At 35.8% G+C, this 20,521-nt stretch overlaps 2 pseudogenes across 1 annotated transcript; both read right to left on the minus strand.

Annotated features, from left to right (window-relative positions):
• Positions 1–14,481: 14,481 nt before the first annotated feature.
• LOC149194884 (putative multidrug resistance protein pseudogene) lies at positions 14,482–15,139 on the minus strand (annotated as a pseudogene).
• LOC149194885 (ABC transporter B family member 15-like) lies at positions 15,109–19,789 on the minus strand (annotated as a pseudogene). The gene is made up of 7 exons (XR_016254570.1): positions 19,454–19,789; positions 19,316–19,370; positions 19,021–19,199; positions 18,372–18,832; positions 17,734–18,274; positions 16,464–17,354; positions 15,109–15,943 (listed from the first exon to the last, which is right to left on the minus strand). The product of XR_016254570.1 is annotated as an ABC transporter B family member 15-like (transcript).
• Between the last annotated feature and the right edge of the window lie 732 nt (positions 19,790–20,521).

Genomic DNA, 20,521 nt, shown 5'->3' on the forward strand with positions numbered 1-20,521 from the left:
GTTCTTTGGAAACCGACTCTATGTTCCAAAGTCATCTGGAATCAGGAGACACCTTTTGAAGGAGTGCCACAACTCACCATGGGCCGGCTACCCAGGGATGCGTCGTTCTTTGGCATTGTTGGAGAGAGGATTCTTTTGGGAGAAGATGCGAGGGGATGTAGAGGAGTGTGTACATACGTGCATCATTTGTCAGCAGGACAAATTGCATAATTAGAGGCAAGGAGGACTATTGCAACCTTTATTGATTCTTGAGAGACCATGGATGAGTGCTTCGATGGACTTCATCACTTAGTTGCCACAGGTTCAGGGGTATAATGGGATAATGGTCGTGGTTGATCGTTTTTCCAAGTATGTTGTCTTTGTTCCAACAAAGATACCTTATGGAGCCGAGCGGACTGCGGAATTGTTCTTTAAGAACATAGTAAAGTATTGGGGGATGTCATTAAGCATCGTGTCGGATAGAGATCCACGTTTTACAGGCAGATTTTGGACGACATTGTTCAACTTATCAAGATAGAGTTGTTGATGAGTTTGAGTTACCATCTGCAGACAGATGGGCAGACCGAGAGGATCAACGCATTGCTAGAGGACTACTTGCGACATTATGTGACGGCTGATCAGAAGAATTGGCATGAACTCTTGGATATTGCTCAGTTCAACTACAATATTCAAAAGAGTTCTGCGACGGGGTATAGTCCATTTGAGTTGGTAAATGGGCAGATGTCGGTTGCATCGCATACCATAGTGACAGGAGGTTTCTTGAGGAGTCCTCATGCGAAGAATTTCATGAAGGCTTGGGATGAGACCTTGGAGTTGGCTTGGTTGCACTTGCACGAAGCTGCAAGGAGAATGAAGAAATGGGCTGATCGAGGAAGACGAGATGCGCACTTCAGTGTGGGAGATATGGTGTTTCTCAGGATTACCGGGGACCAGTTTTAGCCAACCAAGGGGATTGCGAGCAAATTGACACGGAAGTATGAGGGACCATTCCAAGTGAAGAAGAGAGTGGGGGAAGTTGCTTATGAGCTGGAGCTTCCGCACCATATGCACATGAAGCATCCAGTTTTTCACATGAGTCAGTTGAAGAGATGCAGACTTGATGCTGGTCATCCAGAGAGGGTTGAACTACCGAGAGGACTAGCCGAGATTGTGGACAAGCCAGGACTGGATTTGGATAAGATTTTGAGTTACAGAACTACGGGGATTGGTTGCCACATGAAACGGGAGTATCTTGTCAGATGGAAGAATGCACCGGAGGAAGAAAGCTAGGAATCGGAGGACTCTCTTTGGAGATGGAAGAAGAAGATTGCGAAGTATGAATGGAAGTTACTGAGGCAGTCGGGATTGTCGAGGGAAACAATGATTTCGAGTGGGGGAGGATGTAACACCCTGCGGTTGGTGGGCAACTAGGCACACGCTCCACCCGCTCCACGAAGCAACTAAGGCATGACAGAACCGCGTGGGCGACCAAGGACGAAATGGATAAGGCATAGGCGATGTTGGCGCTCCATATTTTATAGGGGCGAGCTAGGAGGGGCTCATTCATAAGCCAACCGGGGAAGAGTGAAGCAAACGAAGGAGAATTGTGGGGTGGTCCCGCACCATGGGCGGGCCGACCTAACAAAGGCACTCGAACCATTTGGTGAACGCATGGTTGGTGGAGCGAACGGAGGGTCAGCCAAGGGCGCGACCTCCACGCTCATTAGCGTATAAACAAACGATGAAGAATGGCATTGTGGACATCGCACTTGGTTCGGTCGAACAAGGAAGAAGTGCGCAAAAGGGAGTAGCGCTGCAGCAAGGGCAGCGCTAATGCACCCGCCCGCCGGGCATGCTACATGAGTTTTGGCACGAGTTATGGTTCAGTCGAAGTGTGGCTGGAGGGCGTTCTAAGGCGCCCGCCCGCCAAAAGATTAAGGCGAGTTTGGACTACGTTTGGGCGGTGGGTTGTGCACGGGCGCGCCCGCCCAACTCGGCAAGGAGACTTGTATTATATTCTGGTTAAGTCGTGGTGAGACCACCGTGCGCTCTTGCACGGGTGGGCGCCTGACTTGGGTAAAATGCCGGTGGAGCCAAGCTCTCGGTCACTTGTAAAAATTCTTCATATATAATAAAAGAATTCTCTTGCATATGATTGTGTTCATGCTGTTGTTCTATGATGTTGTTATCTTAATGGTTTTCGCACATTAATATGTTATTCATGTTTAAGATGAATGTTAAGGCGTAATTCGTAAATTAAGTAGCAATGGAAGATGTTAATTACTTAGGCGGTGCCGCACCTGACCAATTTAACGAAAAAAGAATTGGGGGCGTGACACCCAGGGTGGAAATTACGGATTCCATAGAGGTGCGGTGATTCTTCCAACACCTCCCCTCAAACGCAACTCGGGGGAATCAAACCTGGGTCCAGGCTCTGATACCATGTGGAGGTTTGCCGTTACACCAAAACCCGCAGGTGATTGGTAAACATTACAAGCCAGTAACTAGGATCCCCAGGGTGGAAATTACGGATTCTATAGAGGTGCGGTGATTATTCCAACAGTATTGTCATATTGTTTTGTTAAAATTTTAGTTCAAGGAGCAGATTTTTTTAAATTATAAGATTTTGGTTCTTGTCAAAATAATATGATTGAGCTATATCTGGTTTAGTTTGTATGTTGTTAGATACACCTTTGGTGTTATACTGATATTAACAAAAGTTGATTCTAGGTCTCCCTTAAATTAGTCGAAATAAATATTAAAAAAACATACTAAAAAAATTATAATAATTTAAGATAAATCACTAATAATTAAATTTGTGCGTTTAAAAACTAAATTATTAGATTATTTTTAAAAATTTATATTTGTATAAATATGAAATTTATTTATTTATTTGTTTCAAAAATAAATTTTAATTTTAAATATAAGAGATTTGTTTTTAAAATTATATGCAATTTATTTTAATTTCTTTTATAATAAGCTTTATTTTTCTTTTATAATAATTTATAAATATATATATTAAATTTGTTATGTTAATTTTACATTTATGTAAATTTGAGAATTTTTAGTTTGAATGATTTTAAATTTGATAATTTTCAACTGTGTGATTTGAGTACATTTTATTTTAATGGATGTGTGCAAAACTTTAGTTTTATATTATTTAATTTATTTTTAAATTTGATAATTTTCAACTGTGTGATTTGAGTACATTTTTTTTATTTTAATAGATGTGTATAAAAATTTATTTTTATGTTATTTAATTTATTTTTTAATTTTTTAAAGTTAAGAAAAATTATTATTATTTAAAACAAATATTATTTGAAAGTTTTAAAATATATTATAAAAATAAAGTAAATAAAATTATTGGACAAATGACACATGTTGCATAATTTTATTTTGGAAATCTTTAACAATATGTCAAATTGTGGAAGTTTCTAATCACTCACAAATAAAATTATTTTATAGTTGAATTATTATGACATCGTATTATGTCTCATATGTAAATAGAATATATCATAAAAAAGTTAAATACAAAGTATTATAATGAAAATTAATTAATAATTTATATAATAATAAAATTATATTTAAAATATAAAAATTGTTATGTATTTTTATTATTACATTATTTTTAAAAATAATTGAAGAGATTAATTATAATTATGATAATTGAAGAGATTAATTATAATTATGATGATGATTAATTTTCACTATACAGTTATTAATTTTTTTTTAATAAAGAAATTTAGAAAATTAATAATGTAACAAATATTTTAAAAGTCAAATTAAATGTAAATATAAATAAAAAATACAAGAGAAAATATTATTCATCTTTCCTCCCATAAAATTTTAAATTGGAAGAGATCATGTTATCGAGCTAGACCCTAATCATGAATATCTATTCACTTGGACATTGCTAATTTTACTATAAGACTCGAGAAAATTAAATTAATTTTTAATTTTACAAAGCTCATTTGCTTTTTTATAAGAGTCAACCTAAGTAAATGTTTTTTATTTATAATATTGGGCATTGATTAATTAAAAATATTAAATAAAACATAAACAATGTTACTAAAGGAAATTTGAATACCTAGCCTGAGGTCCCATGTGAAACATGTTCAAGATGGTCAAAGTTACATAAAAATTGAGTTAGTAAATTCTTTGTCGAAAGGTTTCGTATATCCCATTTCCTTATGTCATACAAAGTGTCACGGTTTTGTTACCCTACCAATTGCAGGAACAAATTCATGCAACCATATATATTCATCATTCAACACCCCCCCCCCCCCCCCCCCACACCCCCCCCCACACACACACACACACACATATATATATATATACCTTATTAGTCCCTTCCTTTGGCATAGCAGGGACTATAGCGATCAGTAATGGTTGACCCAACATTAATTCATGTTGACAACTGACATGTTCAATATTTTAACCTAAGTTTTAACAAAATGATTCTATAAAACAAAATTTAAGGCAAAGTTTTAGTTTGGACCTCTTATTACTGACCATAATGTATGGTTTTTGTGATTTTTATTAAAACTTAGGAGAACCCACATTAATTTGAGTTTAAACCTTTACGAAATTGAACTAATGCTAACTTGAAAGTTAGCATTACTTTGAAACATTTAATATGATTCTTTTTATTTTTTTCTTTTATATACAGACTTATGCCTACAGCTGCAGGCATCCCCTGCTGCCTCAACACCTGCCTCGCCTACCGCTCAACACCTTAACTTGCACCTGCCTCGCCTACCTCTCAACACCTTAACCTTCCTCGCTTGTCACCTCAACACCTTGCTTGTATTTGAATACCTCCAATATTCTACTATGGCTTATATCATCAGCGCAAATCCATAAAAAGGCCTAATTTCATTTGAGTTTGGGCACAAAGTTGCCTCTCCTTTTCCTTCTCCTGTTGTAGCTCAACTCGCTCAAAGGTTTGTTTAAAAGAAAGGAGAAGAGAGGGCTGGGTAGTATAAGCTCTCACTTTTTATGGGAAACTATACTCCAAAGTGAAGGCGAGAGTTGCGGATCCACATAGCTTGGGAATCCCAAGAGTAAACCACTGGGGATCATCCATCCTAGGGATTCCTTTTTCAATTGGTGGGTCTACAACTAGCTTCGCATGGCGCATAATTACTAGCATAATAACTAGAAGCATAGTAAGTAACTAAGGTGGTTGCATCACCTATTGATTCAATTTACCGAGCAAAGCCTGAAGCCTCTCTTCCAGTTCAATAGCTAGTAGTAGCAAACCAAGTTGGAATTTGAAGAGATTCTGTAGCATATTCTGTTCAAGTGTTAATGTAAGCACCCCCTTGTTCAAACACTAGAAGCAAGGGAGAATGAAGCTTTCTCATAAAGCAACAACACCCCTTTGCTTGGTGGATTTCAAGTCTAGTGTGTAACGTAGGTCACTCACCTCAGGCAAATAAGGCAATTTGGTCTATCAATCAGTTAGAGTAGATCAACCAACTCAGGAAAGACATATCCAACAAAGCATAACATATCTAGCAACGCATAGGGCAGGAAAGATCCAGCAGAGCAGAGGTAAGATCTTCAGACCATAGAGTCAAGAACATAATTTATAAAATATCATAATTTCACATTTTTCTTCTGTCACTCGTAGCTTTAACCATAATCCATAATAAAGCAAATTAAGTTTCTTGACGGTAACATTCTCAAAAGAAAATTATAGATGACAGAACCATGGACCCACTGGAGATAATTTCATTCTTATTCTATCACATGTAATTAAGTTTATAAATGGGTTTTTTTGCAGAATGAATCAGTCATGCCCAGGATTTTAGTGTTCAACTAAGAACACTAAGCTAAGGAAGGTGTACATGTCCAGAAATGTTGTTGCTAGAAGAAATATCAAGATCTTTCTTCCAAGATCCATTGAAGGGCAACTTGTATTCAAATTGCTTTTAAAACTAAAAGTCATTATATGCTGCTCAGTGTTCTTAAATCTCAATGTCCTTAAAATATGCAAGAGCAAAAGCTTAATGTCCTTAAAATCTGCAAGAGAATAAGTTCTTAGAGACATCTAACCATCAAATCCTTTCAAACTATTTACCATCTGACCATCAAATCCTTTCAAACTATTTATCATCTGACCATCAAATCCTTTCAAACTATTTATCAGGAAATTCCAGTGGTACAAAAATAATGCATTAACAAGCCAAAATAAACATGAAAACCTCAAAAAGATTGATGAAATTTACATGTTTAAGCCTAGGCTACAAGTTGTCAATCTTGGAGGCATTTATGATAATTGTATTCATCAGAGTGAATAAAATGAAACAAAATTTGAAACACTAGGACAATATGAAAATCATGGGTACAGAACACTAATTGTAACATAAACACGAACTTCAATGGTGTAGAGAGGTGAACGATGAACACCAGACACGCATAGAGGTGAAGGGAACATAGCCATAAACGATCGTCAATAATGGCCGCTGCACACAAAGAGGAAACGCCGAGAGAAAAAGATTCAAAAGGCCGAGAGAAAAAGATTGTCAATAATAATGGATGTTGTTATCTTCATTCTTCTCATTTCATGGAAATGGCATTTGACAACATTGTTTGTTTCATGTAAGTGCAATGCGAGAACATTGTTTGTTTCATGTATGTGCCATGCGAAGACAATTGTTGGGTACATACAAATGAACGACCACGTGGTTATCTTTTTCTTCACGTATGGACCTGCGTTCATAGACATTTTCCAATGTAAGGTTAATCATAATTATGATTTTCTGCTGACACTGCCTCATATAATATATGAGTCATATTTCGTAATATGGAAAACGACAACATATTTATTATTTTTTTGAAACGTTGTTCAATATTTAATACAAGGTAAAGGTAAAGTGTACTTATTATTATTTTGAAACGTTAATGTGGTACCATTAAGTTGTGTGCGACGTATATATAAAGCACATTGAAATTTAAATCCTAAATACAAATTAAAGAAATCAACTTAAAACTGTTTTGAACATTGATTTACCAACTTATTTATTTATCAATTTCATCTCTACATCCCAACAACAAAACATTTCAAATAATTTACCAAATTATTTGTTTATCAATTTCATGGCTACATTCAAGCACCAAAAAATTATGTTTTGAAATTCCATTTTTGTTTTCAAATTGCATTTTTATTTTGAAATTGCACATCGACAGGGACTGCTGCTACACCAGTTGACCTTGTTATTATTACCGTCAATACCAACAAAGTGAGGAAAGGGGAAATTATGAGAATATAGCATAGGTCAATAAAAATCACTTTTTTAACTAATATTAAAAATCATGAGTTATCGTATATCTAACATTTTTAGAATGTGGCTCCACTTAGAATATGAGAATTCAACGATTTACGTCCTCATGGGCCCTTATCGAAATATGACAGTTGAACACAAATTTATAAAATGTCTTGAATGTGTACACTATTAAAATTGTGACTTAATTATATTGACATTTTGAAAATATGTTGTGTGTTCTTGTGTTTATGTTTCTCAAAAAGATATAAATTTTGTCTTTTATCATTTTAACAAAAAGATTTATTCATTTTGCAAAATATGGAATTTTAACGGAAAGCATCTTTCCTTTTTTAATAAACATGAAACTTCTCTAAAATCCTATAAAATAAATGGGAAAATATTAAAATTAAAAGGTAATGTATATTAATATTTGAAAATATATTAATATTAATATTTATATATATTTTTAAAATATTTTAAAATTATCTAGATTTAGTTAAAAGTTTGTTTTCTTGAAAATAAAGAAATAAGTTGATGAACCAAAATTAAAAGAAAACATATTTTTATTGAAAACTAACAAATTATTTTTCTACATGCTTTGGCATGCTTTCTCTTGAATAATAATAAGTCAATTTACATTAGAGATTGTCCTTGCTACTAATTTAACAACTAAATTATAATAATTTTTACACTATATGTAACACAAAATGTTAAAGGTATTAATTAATATATATTAATATTTTAAAAAATGTTCACTTTTATATATTCATAATCACTTTTTAAAATATGAAAATTTAATACTAATTTATAATTTATTTTTTAATGGTAATAAATAAATTAAAAAATAGAAAATTTTTAAATATTGTACATTAAATCCTTCTGGTTATATTTCTAATTATATTTTATATATAATGTTATAAATATATTTAACATATAAATATATGATAATTAACCCAAAAATAAATGTTCAATTTTAATTGTATTATTAAATTAGAGTGGAAAAATCATCTTATAAGATATTTATATTATTAAAAATATTATCATATTTTGGAAAACATATGATAATATAAATATATAAAGTTATTAAAAAATTAAAATATTATAACTATTTAAAATATTAATAATATAATTTATAAAGCTTTTAATTGATAATAAATGGGTGTTTTGATTAGTGCTAAGAAGAAAATGAACATTGCAAAGGTAAGAACTAACTCCTATGAGTTTCAAAGTGAAACTCATAGTTGGTCTATCCTAAAAAATTGTGGGATAAAAGAATCTGTAAACTGTGCAAAACTAAGATGGTTGAAGATGAAAAACACTTTCTCTTAGATTGCTCGGTTCTTACTCACATCCGTTCACATTTCCAAAACGTCTACCACACTACCAACCTGGTTGACTTGTTCAGTGAACGAAACTATAGTGATCTAGTAACTCTTCTCTCCCTTCTCTTCAATCATAAAAATACAATTTTAAAAAGTTTGAATTAATTTCTTTCTTTCTTAAGGTGCGAAAGACCTCATTAGTCTCAGTGAACATTAATCGTCATCATCATCATTGTTAAGGCACTCCTTGTTATAAGTCATGGGTTCAAATCCCCGTGGGTGTTCGCGTATAGAAAAAGATCAATATTGTGTTTATTATAGCTAGTTTAAATATAATCACTATTTTAAAAATAATACATTTTCAAAGAAATAGGGTATTGAGACATTCATACTTACATTCAAAATCTATTATATGTTTTTATATTTTTTATAATAATAATAATAATTTATATTTACTTGTAGTATTCTCCATACGCTTACATTAAATCTTAATATCAAAATATTTTCAAAATTAATACATTTTTAAAATTATGACTTAACCATACATGAAATTGTAGAGACATGAAATCCTTATATGTGTGATAATAGAGATATTTTCCGTAGCAGATATATTGATTACACTTTTTAAATTAATTGACGATGACCACCACCACCAAGACCAATATGGTCTACCTTAAGAAAGTAAGATATTAGTTGATACTCTTTAATATTTTTTTATATGTCCAAAAAGAAGGGGTAGAAGCATTCCTAGATCACTATAGCTTTGTTGTCTTAACAAGTCAAGAAGCGAAGCTTAGTAGTCTGGAAAAGGTTTTGGAAATGAGAACAGATGTGAGTAAGAGCTGGACAATCCAAGAGAATGTGTTTCTTTTAAATTGTTCAACCATCTTAGTATTGCAAGGGGGAGAGTCTCTTTCGTCCCAAGTTCTTTTGGGAATTGACTAACATCTAGTTTCCCTTCAAATTTCATGAGAAGTAGTTCTTATCTTCGTAATGTTCATTTTCTTCTTAGCACTAGTCAAAACAAAATGATAATTCTCATTATCAAGATTAGGGTCAATCACCTCCTTATAATACCTTAGCTTCCATTTTTGCTTTATCTCCTTATCATCCCACAACTTATACTTAAATTTAGAAGTAATGGTACTTTTAATATTATCCTTATTATCCAAGATCATTTCATCATTTACCTCGCAATGGTTGAGCCAAGACCAGGCATCCTTATGTTAGCCTCGCTTGAGCCAAAGGTGGGGGATCTAGCTAGAGTTCGAAGCAATTTTGGGGAACCTCTTGACTTCCATGTTGTAAAGCTTCTTCTTATACATCATATACCAAAACATGGTGATGCTTTCAATACGAGAAAGGCTAGCTTCAATCAAGCAGATAAAGTGGGGACTATTTCCTTTAATCTTGATGTTTTAGGTTATAAATTGCTTTTGGATCAGCTCAATCTTCCTCCATGATTCTATAGATATACCACAACCACAAACCTTATCTATATAAAATAATAAAAGTGATCAGTCTTAAAATATATATATATATATATATATGATAATTATAATACTTTATCACAACAATTTAACATTAATTATTAAAATAATAAAATATTTATTCAAAATTTTATATAATTACATACTTTTATAAAAAGATCGACAAAGTTTTAATGAGAAAACTTGTCTCAAGGGATAAAAGAAAAGTGTTCCTTCATATCTGTAATAAAACTGGTGAAAGGTTCATAAGAATCTTGCTTTGGAGATTTGTGAGTTAAAAAATGTTCCTTCATATCTGTAATAAGACTGGTGAAAGGTTCATACGAATTGGAGATTTGTGAGTTGTTAGTGGAAGTTATATGAATCGTTCAATGTTAGTGGAAGTAATATGAAATTGTTGTCAACCCCATTTTCGATAATGTTTGATTGTATCAAGCACCTTGTCGTCTACCTTATTTTCGGTATCTATCGATATCATACCGATCGATATCTAGTATTTCTCTTCACATTGATAGGACATTCATTTCCTCGGTGTTAATGTGTTCAGTGTCTCTTTTTCCTTCTTAAGACTTACAAACATCGACTCGTATTTGAAGTTTTTATTATCTTTACCTTATTACCAGTACAGATCCATTTGGTCCAATCGGCGGTAATGGGGAACAGATGTCCATAAAAGGGTAAAATTAAAATTGTGAATTAAAGCAGGCTGGCAGCTTAAACATGTGGTTTTCATATAATTATGCATTTCTCGAATTATGAGAATTTCACACAAATCTCTGAAATCCATTGAATTTTGGGAAATATTAAAATCGTGAGCTAATATATATTTTAACACTTTTAAAATATGTTTTTATGTAATTATGGAACTCCTAGAAATATGAGAATGTAAGACAAGTTTTTAAAATGTATTTCTTTTTCGAAGCATCATTTAAAGTATGTATTTATGGAACCACCACGACAATTCGAGAAAAAATATTAAAATGTTTTTTTTTTTTTTTTAAATAAAATTTGATACTTCAGAATTTTAAAATATCAAGATTTTAAAGCATTGAATAATTCATATCAAATATTTTTAAATAAGTATATTTAATATATAGAAATTATTTAAAAAAAAATATTTTAGGCAGCACTGTATTATTCACCATTAGAATGTAGAAAAACAATTAATAAAATATTTTAATTTACCAATGAGTAAAATTTAAATTGATTAAATTCTAAATTTTAACATTAACTTAAATTTAATAGTTTTATTTTAATTTAGTTATATTTAAACCAAGCTACAAGTAATAGGTACTATATAATCAATATTTTTACTTTAATTTAGCTATATCTAAAACAAGCCATAAATACTAGCTACTATGTAAAACTTGTTTATAATTGCTAAATACATTGTGCATTCCTTTATCTAAGTCTCGGTGGCTCAGATCTCCTATCTCCTCTTCCGCGGATCTCAGAAGTCTCGGTGGCTCAGATCTCCTATCTCCTCTTCCGCGGATCTCAGAAGTCTCGGTGGCTCAGATCTCCTATCTCCTCTTCTGTGGATCTCAGAAGTCTCGGTGGCTCAGATCTCCTATCTCCTCTTCTGCGGATCTCAGAAGTCTTGATAAGTCTCAAATACGATTTCAGAAGTCTCGGTGAGATTCCAGAAGTATTTCACAAGTCTCGGTGGGATTCCAGAAGTCTCGGTGGCTCAGATCTCCTATCTCCTCTTCCGCAGATCTCAGAAGACTTGATAGTCTCAAATACGATTTCAGAAGTCTCGGTGGGATTCCAGAAGTCTCGGTGGGAAGTATCGGGCTTTCTCAGATTTCCTATCTCCTCTTCCGCAGATCGGGCTTTCTGAGATCTCTTTCGCAGATCTCCTCTTATATATATATCTGCGATTTATTGGAAAACATATAAACCAACTAGCACGCAGATCTTGCTAGGCTTTCGGTATAGATCTGCAAATTCTTGCTCGGCTTTCGGTATAGTTTTTATGATGAAAAGAATCCTAAATTAAATTAATACCTTCTCCCACGATTAGGAAGAGATCTTTCTTTAGCTTTCGATATAGATCTGCGGCATTGAATTGAATCTGCAGTATAGATCTGGTGCAGATCTGCGGTATAGATCTGGGGCCTGCTCGCATTTACAGTTTATTTCACGGCTAGGTTTTAGATCTGAGGCTAGATCTAGGCAGCTAATTTATGCGGTCAGATCTAGATCTAATCTTATCTTCTGTCTTATTTGTCTGCGGCTGCGTTCTACGAGCAAGTAAAATATGGCTCCGAGCTTCGCAAAAATATCTGGTGGCTCATCCGCCTCTGAAGGGCAATCTCCTGCCCATATCGTGAGTGAAGCCCCAACTCCCACTATCCAAGTGGTCCAGGACTCACTCGATGAAGCTTTGAAGTTCTCCGAAAGTGCCCTAATTTGCCGGTTCAATGGTTTTTGGCCGCCGCTGATAGCACTCCACAATTGGATCTCGGAGGTATGGAAGCCTATCATTTCTGATGAAATTAATATCTACCCCTGTGCTAGAGGTTTCTTTATAGTAGTTTTTGAAAATCCTGAAAGCAGACAATGTATTCTAGATTCCGGCCCTTGGTTTTGGGAAAAATCAGGCCTATTCATGAAGCCATGGAACCCATCATTCGATCCCTCTACAGCAGTAATAACCTCAGCACCAGTTTGGGTGAGATTGCCAAGCCTACCCTTGCATCTCTGGAATCTCTCCTCGCTAAAAGCCATCGGAAATGCAATTGGGAAATTTTACTGCAGGTGCCCAGAAACAGAGGAATATGCCAGAACCACCTATGCACGCATCTGTGTGGAAATGGATTTCAGCGCCGAATTCCCAGCTGAAATAAACCTAACAAGTAAAGACTATGTGTGGAACCAGAAGCTTGATTATGAAAGTGTCCTCTTCAGATGTCGATCGTGCTTTGAGACGGGGCATCTAGCCAAAAATTGCCCAAAAGCCTCTGAGAAAAATTTTGCTAGAAAAAACCACCACAGATCTACATGGTGGGAAGGAGCACAAAAAGAACACTACACTGTCATCAAAGAAGAAGAATATTCTAGAGAAAATGAGTCACAAGAAATCAAGGAAGAAGGAAACAACTCTCAAAACAAGCAAGGAGAAAGCCCGCCCCAAAAAATCAACAGTTATGAGGATTTGAATACCGCAGAAAATAAATCTTCATTTAACAACAAAGCAGATCTCCTAAACCAAACTTCTTCTCCGACTATTTTCAAAAGAACGAACACAATAGATCGCGAAGCTAAGACACCAATGTCCCAAGAACCAGAAGAGATGAAGGAGATGCAAGACAAAGGAAGTTGGAAGACCGTAGAGAAAAGAAAGAAAGCTACAACACCAATCTCGCCAAGAAAGACGAGGAGCCAGACAAGTAAAAATTAAGAAAATTGTAGGTCCGATAGACCAATTTGGTCTGAGTGGACGTTAACCATCATCATCATCATCATCATCATTAAAAACTTATTCCCACAATTTTATTTTTTTCAAATTTATATATACAATAATAAATTTGCTAATATTAAAAATGATAAATTAATTACTTAATATTTAATTTTTTTATTTAATCATTAATTGTATTTGAGAGTTATTTTGTTACCGATATCAAGAGAATAAAAATTTAATAATAATGGGGTCACCCATTCGACTCGCTAACTACCTTATTTAGTACTTCAACGAGTACTTGATTATGAAACTACCTCTGTTTGGCACTTCAACCTGACAAACTAAAAGAAGAGCCCAAGAAACAGTCGCTGCAGGAAATTTAAGCTGTCTAACCTTCCTTCCTTGAATGGATAATTACCATTCCTAAAAGAATCAGTTTATACATTTTATTTTTAAAATCCAGGGTTCTATGCTGTCCGAGATGACTTCGGAAGACACTGGCCCATCGAGGACGCAATTTTACACATTAACATGTGTGAGCGACATTTTAAAATAGTAAGATTTTCGATTACATCCACGTCTTATGATTTAAAGATAACAGCATATGAGCATTCGACAGTTCTCTCAAAAATGTTTGGTACATAGACATTGTACACTGACAAGGAACAACCATAGTGCACTGTGAGGCGAGCAGTTTTCTTTACACTAGGGATTTGTAAGTATTAGTGTAGCTATTAGTGTGTATTAATAATATAAAGATTCGAGGGTCCCAATCTTATTTAAAATACGATCACTTCTATTGCATCACTCACATGGCATGGTTTTGCATCAATCACATGACATGATTCTAGTTAATGGCGTGGAAGTTACTGGTTGTTGCTCAACATCAAAAATTGCCCAGCCCTGAGGTAATGATACATGCATATCATCCTACCATCCAAACCATGGAAATAGGACCCATTGTCTTAATTATTGTAGTTACAACTTCGTCTCAAACTTTAAATATTGATTGCCTAACGCTGTTGCTGCAGTTTTATAAATCCAAAATATATACCACCTTCGCCTTTGGTCAAGAGATGGGAGTGATTTCCCTGCTCAACAACCCTCCCTCCGTCAATAACAGCTATACAATCAGAGTTTCGAATTGAGGTCAACCGATGAGCTACAACGACGGTTGTTCGTCCAACCGTTACTCTATCTAACGCCTCCTGAACCGCATTCTCCGAGTGAGCATCCAATGCACTCGTTGCCTCGTCCAACAGCAAGATTCTTGGATTCTTTATAATTGCCCTTGCTATGGCTATTCTCTGCTTCTGCCCACCAGACATCTGCGTTCCCATGTTCCCCGCGTATGTTTCATATCCATCCTTCAAGCACCTGAAATATATATTCAAAATGCACACAATCCATTAATAAAAGTTGCATAGATAATCTTGCAGTCTAATTTAGTTAACATGATTTATTTCAGTCCACTTACGAGATGAATTCATGGGCATTGGCAGCCTTGGCTGCCTCTACTATCTCCGCCTCACTTGCATTCTCTTTACCATACGCAATGTTGTCGCGGATGCTCCTAGCAAACAGGGTTGGCTCTTGCCCTACAAGAGCTACGTGTTGTCTCATGCACCGCAAATTGAAGTTTTTGATGTCTTGGCCATCTATGAGTACCATCCCCTTCAGCGGATCATAGAACCTCTCTATTAATCCAATGATGGTGGACTTACCACACCCACTTTTTCCAACTAGAGCAAAACTGCTCCCCGCATTGATCTTAAGGCTGAAATTTCTCAAGATCATGGCATTTGGACGAGCTGGATAAGCAAAGTCCACACTATTCAGCTCTAAAGTGCCTACCACTTTCTCTGGGTTCATCTTGTCATGGTCGTCCGGGTTTATAAGGCTATTTCTGTTCAAAATTTCAAAAACAGACGTGACAGCATCAGATCCCTTGGCCAGGTCTGATGTCATACTTCCAGCATCCGCTATCATTCGACCCATTCTTGCAAAAATAAAATGGTTCAATAAAAAGGCATGGAAACTGATGACTCCGTGCCCTATCAGAATCCCTCCGTACCAAAACACAAGCGGCCAGTAGCATATTTCGATGACCTTGGAAGTTCCAAGAGCCAAACCTGCGCACCATGATTGTTTATTGATCTCCCTACGTGGAGCTGCTTGTGCAGAGTCTAACATATCTATGATTTTCTGTTGAGAGGAAAAAGCGGCTATGGTTTTGTGATGCGTAACGCATTCAAATGCGGCCTGGCTACCGTGAGCCTGCGCTTTAATAGACTTAGCCGAAACGCTCTTAAGGACGACTTTTCGAGCGTAGAAACAAAGCACCATCAGGGGCTGCACAACTATCAACACAATAGCAAGTTGCCACGCTACAAAGATTCCTAGAGTAACAGTTATAATAAGTCCAGAGACACACTCCACTAGAAGCGAAACACGATCGCCGACCAAGGCTCTTATCTGCACAGCAAGTTGACAGAGTTAAGCGTTTGAAGATGGATTTGACAGAAATAATGACAAGGATTGAGACGTTGAGAAAGAGGACTGAGAATGAGCTCTAAAATAGAAATAGAGGTGGAACGAGCTTTTCTTCAGATTAATCAGTAATAGTTAAATAGATTACAGATTTAATAAATGATTAATCACTCAAATAAATTGGATTAGATGAACTGAACTTAAACTAACTATACAAGATACTAACTTCAACCTTGCCATCTCAAATTTTCAATGTTTGAGTCTTACTCAACCTCAGAGCTTTGATACCATGACAAGGATTGAGAGGCCGAGAAAGAAGACTGAAAATGAACTCGAAAAGAGAAGTGAAGCGAACTTCCTACAGACCAGTAGTAATAAATTATTAAAGTAAACTAAACTAAAACTCAAAGAACTGAACGGAACTCAAGCTGAGTCGCTGACCATCACACCTAACAATTAACAAAAAAGAATATATCAAGAAATACATGAATAAGTGAATACTTGCCAGATTAACTTCCTTGGTCAGCTTTGAGCAAACAATTCCACTGGAATGTTGGTCAATATCGAACCAGCCAACTTCGAATGTAAGAATTTTTGAAAGCATTCTTTGGCGGATCCTTGTTGCTAGAAGTTCGCCCACCACTGCGAAGTTATAATGTTGAACCAAATTCACTGTGAAAACAAGCACTGCAAGGGCTGCAAAAAGAATGCAATAAATTCTTACTTTAGATCTGATCTCGTCTCGGTCTTTGAGAAAGAGCACAGAAATCATGCTTGCCACAGTGAGGGAATACGCTATTTGCGTTGCAGCATATCCAAACGCAGCTACACAGCCCATGAGGGAATTCTTCCATTCCAGAAGATTCAATGCAATCAAACTCAAAAAGGAAGATGATGTTCTACATCTCAACTCTGTATCAGTGAGTAGTTGTTCTTGTTGGAGGCTCGATATGCAACTATGAAATTGATTTGAAGCAGGTGATCCGTTTTCTAAGCTTTCGCTAATTATTCTGGATGTCATTAAAGCATCTGCTGCATCTTTAAGAGCAATAGTATCATGTGATGTGGCCCTCTGCTGTAGTTGCACTAAAGCTGTATATGCCCCATTTGGTTTCTTAATGAGCTCGTGCTGTGCACCGAATTCGATGACTTGACCATTTTGCATCACTGCAATTTTCTCAGCGCCTTTAACAGTGCAGAGACGATGAGCCACAATCACCGTAGTGCGTCCAATAGAGGCTTTACCAAGCGCATCTTGAACGATCTTCTCTGATTCTGCGTCTAGAGCACTGGTGGCCTCGTCTAAAAGTAAAATGGAAGGGTTTTTCAGCAACGCTCTAGCGATGGCTATTCTCTGTTTTTGCCCTCCGGACATCTGCACACCACCTTCTCCCACCTGCAATTTGATTCGTCGGGAGGTAAATACTCGTTATTCTACATTGACAAATATAACTATGGTAAATATAACTATGGTAAATACTCATTATTCTACATTGACAAAATAAAACTATGGTGAATATTTTATTGAGCTATCTTGACTTTTTTTCGAGCTAAAGAGTAAGAACCTAATAACCCATATAACCTAATAACCCATATAATAAAATATGTGATATTTTAGCATTAAATTTTATAAAACAAGTATGGGATGAAAATTCATGCTTTTCCAACACTCCTACCTGCAATTTGATTCGTTGGGAGGTAAATACTCGTTATTCTACATTGACCAAATATAACTATGGTCATGAATTGTGCTTTTACAAAACTTGAAGACAAACCTGTGTGTCATAGCCGTTTGGAAGTTGGATAATGAAGTTGTGGGCGTTAGAAGCTTTTGCAACACTAACAATTTCATCCATTGTCGCATCCTCCTTTCCAAACAAAATATTGTCTCGAATGGAAGCGACGAACAGAGTAGGTTCTTGACTAACTAGCCCGATTTGGCTACGCAGCCATTTCAGTTGCAGGCCTTTGATATTCTCTCCGTCCAGAAGAACCTCGCCTTTAATTGGATCGTAGAACCGTTCTAATAATGAAATGGCTGTCGATTTTCCGGATCCACTGCTACCCACTAAAGCCAATGTTTCGCGTGCCGTAATAGTGAGACAAAATTTTTGAAATATCATGTTATTTGGTCTTGATGGATACGCAAATTGAACGTTGCGATACTCGACCTCACCGAAGACAATTTCCAAAACTTTTCCTTTCCCATCCTCTGAATCTATCTCTGGTACTCTGTCAATCATCTCAAATATGCGAATAGCAGCAACGCCTGCCTCGGAGAAGTATTTGAGATTTGGAAGCGCGCTCACCAGAGACCTGAAATTGAGACTAATTATTATGTTTTCCAGCAAACGGATAAAGGAGGCATAAATAAATAAGACAATTAAAAAGGGATATATGTTGTAAGTCTTACAGTCCACCAAGGATTATGCAGTATCCTACACCAAAAATCTTTCCCCCGGTAACTTCGTGATTCATCACCAACCGGCTTCCATACCATGAAATGAACGCCCATAAACAATAACTTAATGATCCGTTGCCACCTATGGCAATCCCTTTGGCAAGTCCTTGTTTAAGCCCAAGTTTTACTGTTACATCAAGTGCTGATGAAAAGTCAGCCATGGCCTTTGCTTCTCCAACGAATGAATATACGGTTCTGATAGAAGAAACCGCTTGCTCTGCAATTATACTAGACTTTGTGTGTTCTGCGTGGATCTTTCTCGCTATAATTATCAGCGTTCGACCGTAAACCAGCCCTGCTACGATCAATAAACTGGCTAGGGGCAATGTCATCAACGCTAACCCCGATGACAAATAAAAACCAGTCGCATAGCAAGAGATGAAAATTGACAAATTCATGACGAAATTGGGAAGCTGAAAACTCTCCCACAAGAGATGTATTAGAATCCACCCAGTTACAACCATTGAATGCACATTAATCCGCGTAATTAAATTTCTAACAAAGAATCACTGATTTTTTCTTAAATGCACAAGAACAAACTTGTAATACATATTGCTACTTGAACTATATTTTTTATATGTATGGAATAATGAAATCAAACCTTTTCACTAAAGGCGTCCTGTATGACGAGGATGTCATTGTAAACACTGTTAACTATCTCAGCAACATGCGTGCCTCTGGTGTCGAAAAATCCAACGTCCTGCCTAAGAACAGCTTTCAAATACTTTCTGCGCAGCACAGATGACTGTCTTTCTCCAATCCTTGTCCAGCAGTAACCCTCTGAAACGCAAGGCCAATGTTCAATATATTATTCTAACCTTAAACCCTATGACACAATATTATGTCACATAGAAAATTGAACTGCACAAACTCTTTGAAGGTATTGTAGACATCACCTAAAAACGCTGCAAGCCATACTCCAGCTGCCAAATACAGAAAAGGCACTATTTGCTGCATCATGATCACAACAGTTTTATTAAATTTGAACACAGAGAACCCAAAGCTTACATATAAATAATCTGCAGATGTTTTACCTTGTTCGTTGTATTCACGAAATCACCATGTTTCAGAGCTGGTGGATCAGATCCGAGACTATTTATTAATCTACTCAAGATAATCAAGACTCCAGCGCCGGCTAGGGATCCGTCAGCAATTGAACCCAAGGTGCCTAAAACCATCATGAAAACATCTGCACAATCCGCATATTTGAAAATCTTCAATAATGACAAGCAGCTGCCTGTAGAATTCCCTGAACTTCCTTCCTGGTGGGTATTAACACGGCCAGCCATCAGGGCAACGACAGACATGAGGGCAATAGGCGTTTTTCGCAGATTGTTTGCCGGCAATGGTGTAATACATCATTCTTGAGAGATGTTATTTATAGATTCATTCCATGATTATTTACATGTATTAATCTTCCTTTTCAGTAGTGCGATATGATTGTTGTTTCCTTTTGTAACACATCTTTTTTTAGAGATGTCATTGATAGTCTCATTCTAATACTATTTACGGTTATTAATTTTCCAAATCACTGATGCAGTATGATTCTCATGGTCTGTACATGGACGACAAGGAATCAATTACCAACGACAAAAAACATAAAAAATGAATCCGATTGGTTACACGCATACAACTATTGTTTAAAAGTTAATAGCAAAACGGCAGTGGCCAGATCATGGCCCGTGCTATATAAGACGAGTTGAACGGCGAGCAGGATCAAAACTGGATGATAGCAGACAGTCTTGAGACAAAGGAGATTTTGTACGGCGGGAATAAACATTGGACAGGTAGATTGAATGTGCATACCACTCGTCGTAGTGAGATCCGATAACTCTTGATGTCTTATCAATCTTAAAGTGAGCCGAAAGTTTATTGGACATCTTTGATACCTCCTCAAATACTATGAGGAAAAAGGGGACTTTGTTAAATTTAAAAATACTACGAAGAGGAGTACAATTTGTGATGTATTGATCTACCGTTCAAAATTCGTTTTGTTTTGTTAATTTGAACTAGAGGTTAATGTATACTAGCAATTCTACGAAGAGGTGCAAAGAACCTCAATAGTACGAAGAGGTGCAAAGAACCTCCATAGAGAGATTTAT

The sequence above is a fragment of the Pinus tabuliformis genome, chromosome 2_2 (genome assembly GCF_031772625.1).
Source record: "Pinus tabuliformis cultivar Carrire ecotype Pingquan chromosome 2_2, CPIR1, whole genome shotgun sequence".
Taxonomy (NCBI): Eukaryota; Viridiplantae; Streptophyta; class Pinopsida; order Pinales; family Pinaceae; genus Pinus; species Pinus tabuliformis.